The 14,395-nt window shown below is 47.4% G+C and overlaps 1 pseudogene; it reads right to left on the bottom strand.

Moving 5' to 3' along the window:
* Positions 1–7,267: 7,267 nt before the first annotated feature.
* Positions 7,268–14,395, bottom strand: part of LOC147679033 (uncharacterized) — a 37,398-nt pseudogene continuing 30,270 nt past the window's right edge.

The following is a 14,395-nucleotide window of genomic DNA, read 5'->3' as shown; positions in this document are numbered from 1 at the left end:
TCTGTATTTGATAAATTATTTTGTTCACTGAGTAGACCTGCCAAAATTATCGAGCTTCCACAAGGTGGTCTTGGAGGCACTAATAGCCCCAGAAAAGGTAAGGAAATGTAAATGTAAATGTTTTTGTACTTGTATAGCGCACAGCTACCCGCAGTGGGTTTCCTGGCGCTTGTACGAATACCGCAAGGGAACCCTTCCTGGCTTTCCCTGTGAAGTGTCCACTCCTGGGCACCCCCATGGTGCAGACCAGGCATCCCTCGCATCGTGGGGGCCGTTGTGGAGACTAAGCAAGCTATTGCCCAGAGTTGCAGCGTGGGACCCATAATCAGAATGAGCACTGAGGCGAGAATATCCAGCCAGGGGAATTAATTAGGCCGAGACCCGACACATTCTGTTCTCAAATGCCAAGCAGTGGCTAATATATGCAGGTTACTACATCTCATATGGAAGGAGACCCTTAGGCAGAGCCTCCGAAAGATCCTCTCCATAAATGCTGAACATGCCCATTACAGGGTGGGCTGTACTTTTTCAGAATGCTCAAGGAGGTTGGATGGGGACCGAACATGCAAACCTAGTTTGCTGCTAACCATCCGATGGTGCTGGAGAATGGTGAGAGTTCAGTCCTATCTTTAGTGTAAATAGTCACCTGGCAAGGCTGCCCATTGTCACCACTAGTATTTTATAATTAAATTAAGAAAAATTCCGTGGGATCACTCAGAGTCCAGATTAGCAAACACTCAGAGAACTAAAGCATGGCATTTGGAGGAGAGCAGCATACAATTCATTTATTTGCAGACAATAGCTTGTTGACTATCAAAGTTCCATGTAGCCCTCTCCCGACAGCACATGCTACATACAGGAAATTGTCAGGTTGTAAAGTTAGTCTATCAAAGACTGAAGCATGGAGAGGAATAGGCATATCACAAGCCATGCTGGGGGAAATACTTTACTTTTCGCTGGTACAAACATAAGATAAAATACCTAGAGATTTACATAACAACTATGCAGCTAACTGCACAATGCTGTTCAATGCAATCACAGACTTATGTTGATAGCAAACCCTTTACATCTCATGGATGGGTTGAAATGTGACCGTCAAAATGACTATCTTACTTAGAATATTATATGTATACTGAGCCCATCTGGTAAGAATTCTGAAAGTGAATCTCAGAGAATTTTAGGGATCAGTAGATCACTTCACATGAGTGAGTAAGAGAGCCAGACTGTCATGGGCAGTTTTTCTGTCCAACAGAGGCTTGTGTGGGTTGAGATTACCAGACATTAGGCAGTACTCTTGTACTACACAGCTCCAAGTTTACTTTGAGTGGTCATTAGGGAAGACAGAGAGGCACATGGATGCAGCAGTGGTGGGGTGGGCACTTAAGTTGATACTATGGTTGGTTAAGGTTGATAGCCCACCAGAATTATATGTCTCTGAGATCCTGAGACACAACATGGATATATGGAATGCTGTAGTAAAAATGAACCTCCTGACACCCCTCCCCGAATACACTGCTGTGGAGCAAGACAAATTTCACTCTGGGTAATTCAATGGAAGCGACGTCTGCCAGATGCTGATTTAGTGAAGCAGACATAAAAACATTTGAACAGTGCAAGAAAGAATATAAACTGCATGAACATGATTTAATGAAGTACTGGTAGCTGTGGCGCTGGGTCCAATACTAGTAGAAGAAAATGGAAGCAATTAGACTGCTCACTGATTGAGAAATACTGTTCCCGAGCTATACTTCCCCAAAACCTGTTATCTCTAGCATTTACCGGAAACTCATGGCCAGAGATCCTAAAGGTCAATGGTCCTATATGGAAAGGTTGACAAGTATTTGGTATTGAGATATCGAAACAATGGCAAAAGTGTGGGTAGGCAGAACAGCTATATGTAGCAGTGTCCAGAGCAGGGAATTGCTCTACCAACTCACGATCAGTCATACAATCAATCACTTGGTATCCAGGCATTGGGTTGATAGGCTTAGTTGAAGAGCCAGGTTTTGAGGTTTTTCCTTAAGTCCATAAGCGAGGGTAATGTTTGGAGGTGGAGGGCTTTCCAAGTCTTGGCGGCGAGGTGGGAGAACAAGCACCCTGCGTTGTAGCTACGGCGGATACAAGGTGTCTGTGCCAGGACGAGGGAGGCAGAGCAAAGGTTTTTGGATGGTTGGTGGAAGTTCAGACAGTGGTTCATGTATGCTGGTCCTTGGTCGCGGAGGGCCTGTTAAGCATGTGTCAGTAGTTTGAATTGGCATCTTTTCTGGACGGGGAGCCAGAGGAGGTTCCTCAGGTGCTGGGTGATGTCAGTCCACTTGGGCAGTTTGGGGATGAGCCTGGCTGCTGAATTTTGTATCATCTGGAGTCTTCTGATGAGTTTGGTGGTAGTTCTTCCAAACAGTTCATTGCCATAGTCCAGACAGCTGTTGTTTAGGGGTTGCGTGACTATATCCCCGAGGCTTGCGGGGAGCCATTTGAAGATTCTTTAGAGCATGTGGAGGGTGTGGAAGTAGGCTGAGGAGACTGTGTTTATCAGTTGTTTCATGATGTGTTGGCTGTCCAGGATGATGCTGAGATTGCAGGCATGATCTTTTAGTGTGGGGGTGGGTCCAAGTTCAGTGGGCAACCACATGTCACTCCAAACGAGGGAGGTATAGTTGCCAAAGATCAGTACTTTGGTTTTGTCCGTGTTGAGCTTTAGGCCGTTTTTTTATCCAGGCTGTGACCTTCTTCATGCAGTTGTGGAAGTTGTTGTTAGTTGTGGTTGTGGTGGGATCCGCTGAGAAAAAGATGAGGAACTGGGTGTGATCGGCATAGAATATGATGTTGCAATTGTGGGTTCTGATGATGTTGGCTAGAAGCGTCATGTAGATACCGAAGAGGGTGGGCTGAGGGATAAACCTTGGGGGACAATGCAGATAGTGCTCTTGGGTTCTGAGGTAAAGGGGAGAGACGGATTCTCTGCACCTATAGCATGAGGAATGAGGACACCTCCATTTATTTCGGTCTGGTGCAATCTCTTGGTGATTGTGTGGTGGGAAATGGTGTTGAAGGCTGTGGAGAGGTCAGCAAGGATCCGGGCATCCAATCCTCCTCAATTGAGTAGGATGCAGATGTCATCCATGGAGTCGATCAGAGTGGCCTCAGTGCTGTGGTTGGCTCAGAAGCCAGCCTGGGAGGGGTCTATCAGGTTGTTTCTCTCCAGGTGTTCGGTGAGCTGACTGTTGATGGCCTTCTCCAGGACTTTGCCTCGAAATGAGAGCAGTGAAATTGGTCGGTAATGATGTAGATCGCTGGGGTCTGTGGAGAGTTCCTTGATGAGAGATCAGACCTTGGCTTGTTACCATGCAGGGGAAAGGACGCAGTGGTGATGGTAGCATTGAGGATAGTGCTGAGTTGGGGGCTGATCTTGTGGATTCCTAGGTTGAAGAAGTACTGGAGGCAGGGTGTCGGTTGGTGCTCCTGAGTTGATGGAGTTCATTATGGCTGTGGTGTCCTGCGTGGTTAGCTGTTTCCTTTTAGTGAGATGTTAGCCAGGCGGACTTCTTTAGGAGTGAGGTGGCTGTGTACCTTGGTAAGTTGAGGCTCAAAGTTCCTGAAGAAGGTTAATATCTTGTTGTTGAAGTGATTTTCTAGGGCATTGCAGAGTTCTTGAGAATGAGGGATAGTTTTCTTCTCAGTGACTGTTGAGCAGGAGAACTCTCTGATAATGCTGAGGAGTTCCTTTGTGTGGTTGACGTTAGCCTCAATGTGGTCTGCCAGAGAGTCCTTTTTGAGATTTTTGAATTGTAGGTGGTATTTGTTGGAGGCTGACTTGAAGGTGGCTTGGGCTTCATCGAATCTGCTGGTGCACCATATTCTCTCTAGTTGTTTGCAGCTGTGTTTCATTGTGCTGAGTTCTGAAGTGCACCACCTGGCTTGTTTGGTTGATCTTTGACTGTAAGCTGGTTTGATGAGGGCAATTTGGTCAGCGGTGTTGAAGTTCTTGACTGCCTGTTATGGGTTGGTTGGGCTTTGCACTGGGTGTTTTTGAGGGTGTTTGTAAACTGGTTTTGTATCACCTTGTCCCAGCTGCAGAAGGAGGTGCTGGGAGGGTTGGGGTGGTGCAAGGTGGTCCTGTGATGGTGATGTGGGCAATGGAGTGGTTGGTCTAGGAGAGTTCTATGGTATGGCTGTATTTAACTCTTTTGCTGGACATGAAGAATGGGTCCAGTGTGTGTCTTGCTCTGTGTGTGGGGTCTGTGACCAACTGGATAAGGGCAATATTATCCATTCGCTCGAAGGGGCTGGTGGAGTTTGTGTCTGTGGGGTCATCCAGGTGGAAGTTGAGGTCTCTGAGGAAGATATAGTGCTTGGATGGTATGGCCAATGGGCAATGAAGCCTTTGATGGTATTGCAGAGGCCTGTCTATGGTCATGAGGGTCTTTAGGCGAGGTTGTTTTTAATAGTAGTTTTGCCATCAGTGTGGAGTTAAAATTCAGGTACTACATTTATTTATTTGCATGTTTGTAAAGCGCTTGAATAAACTCCCAAAGGAGTATCTCCGCGCTGATAGACAAAAGAAGCAAAACCGGGACAGTATAATCGTACAGGGCCAAGACTCACAGAGTAGTAGGTCATTAAATTAATATTAACCTAGCTGGATTAAATCTGAAACAAAAAAGTTTTTAGTAGTTTTCTGAAAACAAAATGATCAGAACACTGTCTCAATTGGAGAGGGAGACTATTCCACAAGGTAGGACCAACCACTGACAGGGTCTTGCCACCCATTCTAGTCCTGCCAACCCTAGGAATTCTTTGCAACATCTGTTCGCTTGACCTAAGGGAGCGAGTGGGAACATATGGGACAAATTTGTTAGCTAAATAGGCAGGGCCTAGGTCATGTTCAGTAATCAAGTCGGCTGATCACTAGAGCCTGAACCAGAGTCTTTCTAATGGAGTCCGGAAGGAGCGAGAATATCCTACGGAGGAGTCCTATCACATGGAAACAGGACCCCACAGTGTTGATTCCATGTTGTTTCATAGTCAACTCCGGCTCCAGACGTACCCCAAGGTTCTTGATTACTAGTTTTGGTTCTGGGACTGGTCCAAGAACTAAAGGCCACCAGTCCGGGGACCACAATATCTTGGCCTCACCGAAAAGCATCACCTCAGTCTTACCAACATTACACTAAAGAAAGTTGGAAGACATCCACTGGGATACTGCTTTCATCCCCTAGGAAAAGGATTGTATAACCTCCGGGGTCATTGATGTAAAAGGAAAAAGCAGCTGAGTATCATCAGCATAAGATACTGGACAGAAGCCAAAGGCTCTAGTTATATCTGCCAGGGGTGCCACATAGGTGTTAAAAAGAGTTGAGCCCTGTGGCACCCTTTTGGTGATCTTAACCTCCTCCAACCAAAATTCCCCCATGGTGACACTTTGGGTACGGTCTTTATCCAGTCCAGTGCCTTGCCCCCCAGTCCCTTCACAGTCAGGCGTTCGATCAAGATCTTATGAGAGATAGTATCGAACGCTGCCGATAAATCTAGCAGCACCAGGACAACGGAAATACCTCTGTCTTGGTACATACGAAGATCGTCAGTTATCGACAGCAGGGCTGTTTCGGTACTAAATTTTGGCCTAAAACCAGACTGTGAAGGATCAAGGCTTCCTGATAGTTCCAGGAAGGTGGACAGATGCTTGTTAGTATGCTTTTCAATGATTTTACCCAAAAACGATAATAGGGAGATGGGTCTAATATTGGACAAGTTAGTCCAGGGATGGTGGTGTTCTTCCAGATAGGTCTGACTAGAGCCTTTTTCCACTCACGTGGGACACGTCCTGTTTCCAACGAGAGGTTCACCAGGCTCTGAATATCAGGACCAAGCCCTTTCCCCACCTCTCTCATTGATCTCGCTGGTAATAGATCAGAGGGGCTCCCACTTTTGATGTTATTGATCAATATCTCTACCTCTGGCAGAGTGATATTCGGAAAGTTAAGAAATACGTCAGGGTCGGCCGCAACCGCTTGACCCGAAGTATTAATGTTAAGATTATTATTTCTTGATGGAATGGATGGAATAGATGCCTCAATTTTTTCATAGATGGCATCGATCTTATCAGTGAAAAAACTTGAGATGTCGTTACATAGCTGTTGGGACGACATATCCGCACTTTCGCATGCTACTGGTTTTAAAAAAGTGTTTATGATTTGATATAACACTTTCGGATCGTTACCTGCCGCCTCCAGTTGTAAGGTGACATGGCTCTTCCGTGTAGCTCGGATGGCTTTATGATAAGTTCTTATTGCCATCTGATAGTTTCCGCTCGCACGCTGAGATTTTTTAAATCGCATGTTACGTGACGAGCTGGGCTCGTCATCAGCGTGCGAGGAGGCTACGCCATGACGAGCCCAGCTCGTCATCAGCGTGGAAGGGGTTAAAGTCTCCAAGCAGTATGAAATCTTTGTCTGCATCAACATACGGGGCAAGTGCTTCCACCAACATACTAGAGACTTTTTTATCTTTTATTTTTTTATGGGGCCAGGAGGACGATAAACTAATGCTCCCTTTCTACTATCTTTGGCTGACGTGTCAATTTTGAAGACCATCATTTCGAATGCAGAATTACACCACTGGTCTAAAACAGAAACAGAAATGCTGCTTTATCTATAGGCTATATCATTGAGCACAGACTTCCACAAGTGCACGTGAGTTTAATCCCCCCCAATACACCCAAGCAGCATAGAGATTTATTAAAATATAAGGCAAAGTGCAGACGTTTTTAAAAGCTACAAATAGCGTGATTATTAAAATTTCAATTTCCAAAAACATGAGCTGGTCATTCCGTTATCGCTGACCTGATTAAACAATCTGGCGTCAAAAACGGTTCGGGGAGACACTGCCACTGTCCTCCCTAGCCGTGATCCGTGCGCAGCTCCTCGCTGCCTAAGTAGCCCCTCCTTGTGGGAGACTAGACCGCTACCAGATTGCGCTAGCGGAAGTGTAGGAAATGTCAGGCTCTTACCTGTCCGCCCTCCGGTCTACGGCACTAATTGCCGAGTCGGACCGAGGCGGTCAGGCTATATCATTGAGCACAGACTTCCACAAGTGCACGTGAGTTTAATCACCCCCAATACACCCAAGCAGCATAGAGATTTATTAAAATATAAGGCAAAGTGCAGACGTTTTTAAAAGCTACAAATAGCGTGATTATTAAAATTTCAATTTCCAAAAACATGAGCTGGTCATTCCGTTATCGCTGACCTGATTAAACAATCTGGCATCAAAAACGGTTCGGGGAGACACTGCCACTGTCCTCCCTAGCCAGTGTGGTTTCGTCATCGGTGTTGTTGCAGCAGATTGATTCATTGTGGAGGATGGCAATGCTGCCTTCATGTTTGTTGGTGCATTCCTGGTGTTTCTTCTTGTAGCCGTTGGGGGTTGCAGTGGCAATGTCGGGTGACAATGAGGGGTTGAGCCATGTCTCCTTTATGAAGGTCATGTCAGCGGCGAGGGTGGAGATGGTGTGCCAGACTTCTGTTGCATGTTTGCAGAGCAATCTTGCATTTATCTGGAGGTACCGGAGTGGTTCCTGGATGGTGTTGAGCGGTTGGGTGGGAGTGGCATAGGTTTCTGTGAGGGAAGGTTAAGAGACAGCAGTGGCAGGTGACTGGTCCTTCTGCGGAGCGCAGCAAAGTGAGGCAGTGTTGTTGATTGTCCAGTGTCCAGGACCCACAAATTTGTGCAGTAGTACCTGTGAGAAGCTGGAAGGCCAAGGTTCCTGTTGCTGAGCACTGTCTAGGTGCAGATGTGCGCAAATGGGCTTGCCTTTGGGACACCTTCAGTGTGCCGACAGTGCACCTACGGTAATGGTCCACACTCTGTGGCCTCAATTAAGTAGGTCCTGCAAGGGGCGCTGGGGAGATGGAAGCGGTAGGCAGATGGCAGGAAAAATATTACATGACATTATGGCACTTGACACCCCAATAGTTGACGGGAGTGTAAACACACACATTGGGGCTATGCTGGAGAAGTTGTAAACAGAAGGGAGATGTCATGCATGTATGGTGGTCCAGTCCAAAACTACACAAGTTTTGAAAAGAAGTCTTAAGTTAAATAAAGGGGTTTCTAGTTTACTCACTAAGAAGGGACCCAACTATTATACTGATTCATCTATGTCTTGGTGAATGCAAGATACTGACTGACTCGGACTGACTAATAGCCACCAACATGATTGTGGCAGCGTAGAGGCTGATTGCACGAAAATTGTTCTATGTCCCACGATTCATGAAAGGGCAGGCAAAGTCTGTTCCTTGCTGGCCATGGGCAAATATACCTGGTATTAGCAAAATATGGCTATAATTATGAGAAAACAGGGGGTCCTTTTGTAACCTACCTGATGAACCAACCGATCACTTAGGGTTGTGTAGGAAGGTGGATATCTGCCTATGGTTACCCCCAAACATTTTGCCTGGTGTTTAGCTGGTTTTTGACATAGTTGGCCTGGGATCCTGCTATTCAGGGCCCCAGGCTAATTGCTCTCTCCTTAAAATGGACTCCATGTACCTTAGGTGCATACACAATTGGAACTGGTTCACCTTATAGGCCCCTGTAACAGTGCACCATAGATACCCAGGGCATAGGTGTAGCCAAGGCCTACCAGGGGCTGCAGCATGTATTGTGCCACCCCTGGCCTGGCCTCCATATTTGACACAACTAGCTGATCACTCAGCTGGGGTAAGTTGGTGTAATCACCTCTTACTTAGATATAGTATCCCTACATCTAACCCTAACTGGACACATGTTAACCTATAAGCCACTCCTATGGAAGGCCTCAGCAATCCTGGAGGCAGAGTGCTTGGTTTCATGTGAGGTGGTGCTCTAGCATGAGCTGAGCCTGTCTGCAGCTGTCGAGAACAACTCCCTTAGCTGTTCCGGGATATTTCCATACCATATACTCTTAAGTGCATTATAATCCTCGCGGTTATATGCTAACTTTGGTTTGGCTTTATCAAAACATGTCGAGTAAGGTGTCATACGATTTGGAATACTATCCCCTCGACAGTTCTGTCAATGGGGATAACATTCCACCCTTCTAGAGGGACACAACATGTACATAACCTGAACCCCGGTTGAAGTTAAACTCGAGCCTCAGCATCACAAAATGGATGCTGCCACCATAGACATAAGTCTGACCTCCTGCTGCTGTGTGTCCTTCCAGCGAGGGAGGCTTGGACAAAGGGTTTCCTACCTTGGGAGGTGCGAGCACCACCCCAGACAAGATTTTGTGTATTGGGTAGGACAGGGCTGAATAGAATCAGACATTCCCGGGGCACACAAGGTGTCCTCGTGCATATGCCAGTCCAAACCGGTGCTGGGGCTTTCCAGCCCCAGTCCTGGCACGGAGCTGGACAAAGGAAAGGGGGTGTAACTGCCCCCCTTCCTGGTCCCACCCAGAGGAGGGACCTAGCAGGTGATCCACCCCTCAGATTGGGAATAAGAGTGGGAGCAGTGCCAGAGCACCTCAGATCATCCTGAATCAACTTGAAACTAAGGAGACGACTGGACTTCGACATTCTGCTGCACAGAAGACTGAAGAGCATCTCCCTTGTGGCCGAGGAGTGGCCACGCTGTGAACACAGGCACCATCCAGCAACTCGATGTCTGCTTTGTCACCGCCTCCTGCCGGAGCCAAGCCCAGAGCCCATTGACACCCAGACTCCCACACTTGTCACCGCCCGATCCACAGTCCCTGCAAAGAAGGGACCCGTGGAGGCACCGAGAGACATGAGACCGGACATCTTGAAAGACCCCCGAGAAGCTGACTGCGCAGCACCCGAGGCACCCTCGATGCTGTGCTTTAGGGTTTGAGAAGCCCCACAACTGAGCATCCCTTGCATTGAAGATCAGCCCCCCAACATCTCCACAATCTGCGTGGGGCCCTTTTGCATCGTGCCACTTGATGTGCCATCCTGGCCACTTGCCACGTGGTCAGCCGCCATCTTGGCAATGAAACCTACAATTTACACTGCGGGTCTGGTTGCTCCAGACTTGCCCTCGCTCCTGTAAAAAGGAGCACCCGCTCTGACCTTGCTGGTCCGAGTGAGAAGCTTGCATCGATTCCTGCGTGGCTTGCATTGGCCAAGGCCTGTTTGCTCCGATCAAGAAGCCGACACCGCCAGCAGCTAGAGCCTTTGTGGGACAGCTTGTGACCAATGCCTGGACGTCCTTGACCTCTTCGTGTCCATGTGGCTGCAGAGACAATCTTCACTTCATCAACTGTTTGCATCCAACATCGCCTGGTTCCATCCTGGTTCCACGGTAGTCACTGGTTAGTGACTTTGAACATTGTCCCCTCTGCTTTCAGGTCTTCACCACTTCGGATCCACCCTTGGATCCACCGGAACTCTTCTCGTCTTGACGTCTGCAGCATCTTCAGCTCCAAGCACCATCGACCTGCGTGACGAAACCCAACACTACTTCGCACCTGTGCACCAACTTCCTGTGGGTGAGGTAACTCAGCAACGCCAGTGTTCCTACTCTGGGAAACACCTCTAGTGCCTAGGTCTAAGGTTTTGTCCTTCTAGGTCAGCCGGAAGGTTCCTTAAACACTAACTTTGTAACTTTTACGCACCATTGACATTACATTGGTAAATGCGTGCACTTTCAGCACTGCACCCGAGTCCCGCGGGCCTTTCCCGACTTCTTCACTGTTAGTCCCGAACAGCTCCAGCGATTCCCAAGGCCCTAGGCCTACTTCCTTTCAGCTAGGTGGTTCTTATACCACTATTTTCGTATATGGTTTAGGTGGCCCCTAAGGCTCATCCATATTGTGCAACTTTTGTGTATTTAAACTGTTTTGTTTTAACGCATTTGCTTCTGTGCTCATAAAGAGAATAGGGGATTTTGTAGTAAATAAATATATATATATTTTTAATATATATCTGTGTGGTGTCCTTTCATTAGCTATTCAAGGGGATTGTGTATGGTAAAACAGCTCGCTTCACATGCCTTTACAGAGTTTAGCCTAAGACTGCTTTGTCCACGCTACTAGGATAGCTGGTCTATAAGGTTGACTTACAACCAATCATCATAAGGGTTGCTTGGCATGGTACAAGGTGATCACTAGAATAAATGAGCATCACATACCAGGCCAACTTCTCACATTGGTGAGCAGCGGTTGGGATTTGAGCTTGCTGTTGTTTTACCATTTCAATCTTTGAGAGTATCATTTGAAAGATCATACAGGTACCTGCTAGGTACATATTTTCATTTGATAACTTTATTTCTGCCAGAAGACCATAAAAGTGCAATACAATATATACAGGCACAACAATAAAATCACAAATACAGTTGAATAAAAAAGGTATTAAACAATGAGTTATCAAAGAATAAGTGTATGGGTAAATATGAGACATTATTTCATGCTAAAAAAAGGGTTCTTCTCCGCCACATGCCATATAAAAAACGGGAAACAGCAAAAACAATGGGAGGGGCAGTATCATAGGTTAAAACTCTTAAAGCTTGAGCTCATTGTCTAAAACCCAGATTTTTACACAGTGGAAGGATCCAACATTTCCGAATTCCGCTGTATGCGGGGCAGAAGAAAAATATATGTACAATGTCTTCCCTCCAATGGTTGCAAGCAGGGCAATTGGCCTCCATCGAGTGTGACCATCTGGATGTTAGTGCCCCTATCGGTAGGGAACCATGCCTCAGTTGAACATACAGTTTTCTTGCGAATGGGGACTGTACCATATCCAAAAACACCTCCGTCCTGGGGCTAACTTTCGTCAATAAAAACTCTGTGGACAGCCTTCCCAAGGAGGTCGAGCAGTGTAGGGTTTTTAGGTTGTATGACCTTACGGCCGCCACTATTTGAGACCTTTGCGTCCTCACGCAGCTGTCTTCAGGTGCATCCCAAAGTTGTGACATACCAATTTGATGAAAAAAAGCCTTAACATGGGCCAGCCAAGGTATGTTCTTAAGCTGTAGCTGACCCCAGATTTCAGTGAACTCTGCCCTAAAGGATGCAAGCTCCGGCACAGACCAAAGCCTTTTACAGTAGAGCAGAGGCGGTGCATCTGCCAGCTCATCGATGGGTTCCAAGCCTAGGTCTAGGCGTAGTGGTATGAGGGGAGTACTTTGTGGAAGAGCAACCAGGTGGCGCATGAAGGCATGTTCAACCTTCGATAGCTCTTGTACTTTCATGTGTCCCTAAAGTTCTGCGGCATACAAAGCTGCTGGTCTGACCTGTATTTTGTAAATCTCAAGGGCAGGAGTGACAGGTTTAAAAGTCGAAGCACTGTGAAATCTACCTATGCCTCCCATAATCTGGGCCAGTCTCAAGGATGATTTAGAAATTTGGTGATCCCAAGTGAAATGTTCAGTCAATGTGCCCCCCAGGTATACTAAAGTCTTTAAACGCTCCAGGGAGGTTCCATTCAGCGTAGGATTTGGGCGGGTGTGTCTCGGGGGATTGAAGATCATGAACTTAGTCTTCTCCAAGTTGACCTCCAGCCCCCGTGAGGCACAGAAAGATACAAACCCATCCAAAACCCGCTGGATGCCCGTTGATGTCCGCGATAACAATAAGGTGTCATCCGCAAACATCAAGGCGGGCACCCTACCAGTGGCCAGGCGAGGAGCATTGTTGTCCCTGACGCCAGAAAGTACATCTATCAGACCATTGACATACAGGCTGAAGAGGGTGGGGGCCAGTACACAGCCCTGGCGTACACCCCAGGTAACGGGGAAACGAGCTGATAATTCCCAGTTCCTTCCACATCTCACCTGTGCATAATTCCCTGTATGGAGTCTGATGAGGGCTTCTAGCAAATAGGGAGGGAGACCAAGCTCCTCCAAGACCGTCCAGAGCCTCTCCCTGGGAACCAGATCAAATGCGGCCCGCAGGTCCACAAAAACAAGGTAGAGGCCGCCACCCTATATTCTTGCAGTTTTCCAGTATAGGACCTGGAGTCGGAAGATCTGGTCCATGGTCGAGACCCCTGATCTAAATCCTATTTAACAACAAGGGGTGGTGATGGACAGAGTTTCTGAATTAAGCAGAATACTCTCACCCAGTTAAGAGAGCAGGGCTAGATCCAACACCGTTTTTTAGCTCACTGCACCATCCCAGCTCAGAACCTGGCTATATGCAAATTAGTCTGTTCCTGTCCCTGTGCATGATGGGAACAGGGCAAACCAAACTACCAAGCCAATTCTTACACTGGGAAGGAAACAAGCTACCGGGGACCGGTTTCTGGCATTTCAGCCGCCGTCGGCCCGGCTTGCTTGAATCCTGATGGTGCAATGAGCAAGGGACTCACATCTGAGTATACCCTTCCACGCTTAGGGTGGACAAAATATTTAACAACAAGGGGTGGTGATGGACAGAGTTTCTGAATTAAGCAGAATACTCTCACCTAGTCAAGAGATCAGGGCTAGATCCAACACCGTTTTTTAGCTCACTGCACCATCCCAGCTCAGAACCTGGCTATTTGCAAATTAGTCTGTTCCTGTCCCAGTGCATGATGGGAACAGGGCAAACCAAACTACCAAGCCAATTCTTACACTGGGAAGGAAACAAGCTACCGGGGAACGGTTTCTGGCATTTCAGCCGTCGTCGGCCCGGCTTGCTTGAATCCACCCCCTTTTCTGAATCGTTTTTGGCCACTATAGGTGTGGCAGGGTATACTCAGACATGAGTCCCTTTCTCACTGCACCATCAGGATTCAAGCAAGCCGGGCAGACGACGGCTGAAATGCCAGAAACCGGTCCCCGGTAGCTTGTCTCCTTTCTGGTGAAGAATTGGCTTGGTAGTTTAGTCTGCCCTGTTCCCATGATGCACTAGGCCAGGGACAGACTGATTTGCATATAGCCAGGTTCTGAACTGGGATGGTGCAGTGAGATAAATAACGGTGATGGATCAAGCCCTGATCTTTGGACTGGGTAAGAGTGGTCTGCTTAATTCAGACACTCTGTTCATCACCACCCCCTTTTCTGAATCGTTTTTGGCCACTATAGGTGTGGCAGGGTATACTCAGACATGAGTCCCTTTCTCACTGCACCATCAGGATTCAAGCAAGCCGGGCCGACGACGGCTGAAATGCCAGAAACCGGTCTCCGGTAGCTTGTCTCCTTTCTGATGAAGAATTGGCTTGGTAGTTTAGTCTGCTCTGTTCCCATGATGCACTGGGCCAGGGACAGACTGATTTGCATATAGCCAGGTTCTGAACTGGGATGGTGCAGTGAGATAAATAACGTGATGGATCAAGCCCTGATCTTTGGACTGGGTAAGAGTGGTCTGCTTAATTCAGACACTCTGTTCATCACCACCCCCTTGTCTGAATCCTGATCTAAATCCGGCTTGGAGGGTGGTTAAGACTTTATTCTCCTCCATCCAACCCAA

Source organism: Lissotriton vulgaris, chromosome 11 (genome assembly GCF_964263255.1).
Source record: "Lissotriton vulgaris chromosome 11, aLisVul1.2, whole genome shotgun sequence".
NCBI classification, from domain to species: Eukaryota; Metazoa; Chordata; class Amphibia; order Caudata; family Salamandridae; genus Lissotriton; species Lissotriton vulgaris.
Note: the sequence above shows the minus strand (reverse complement) of the source record. Positions and strands in the feature narration are given on the sequence as shown.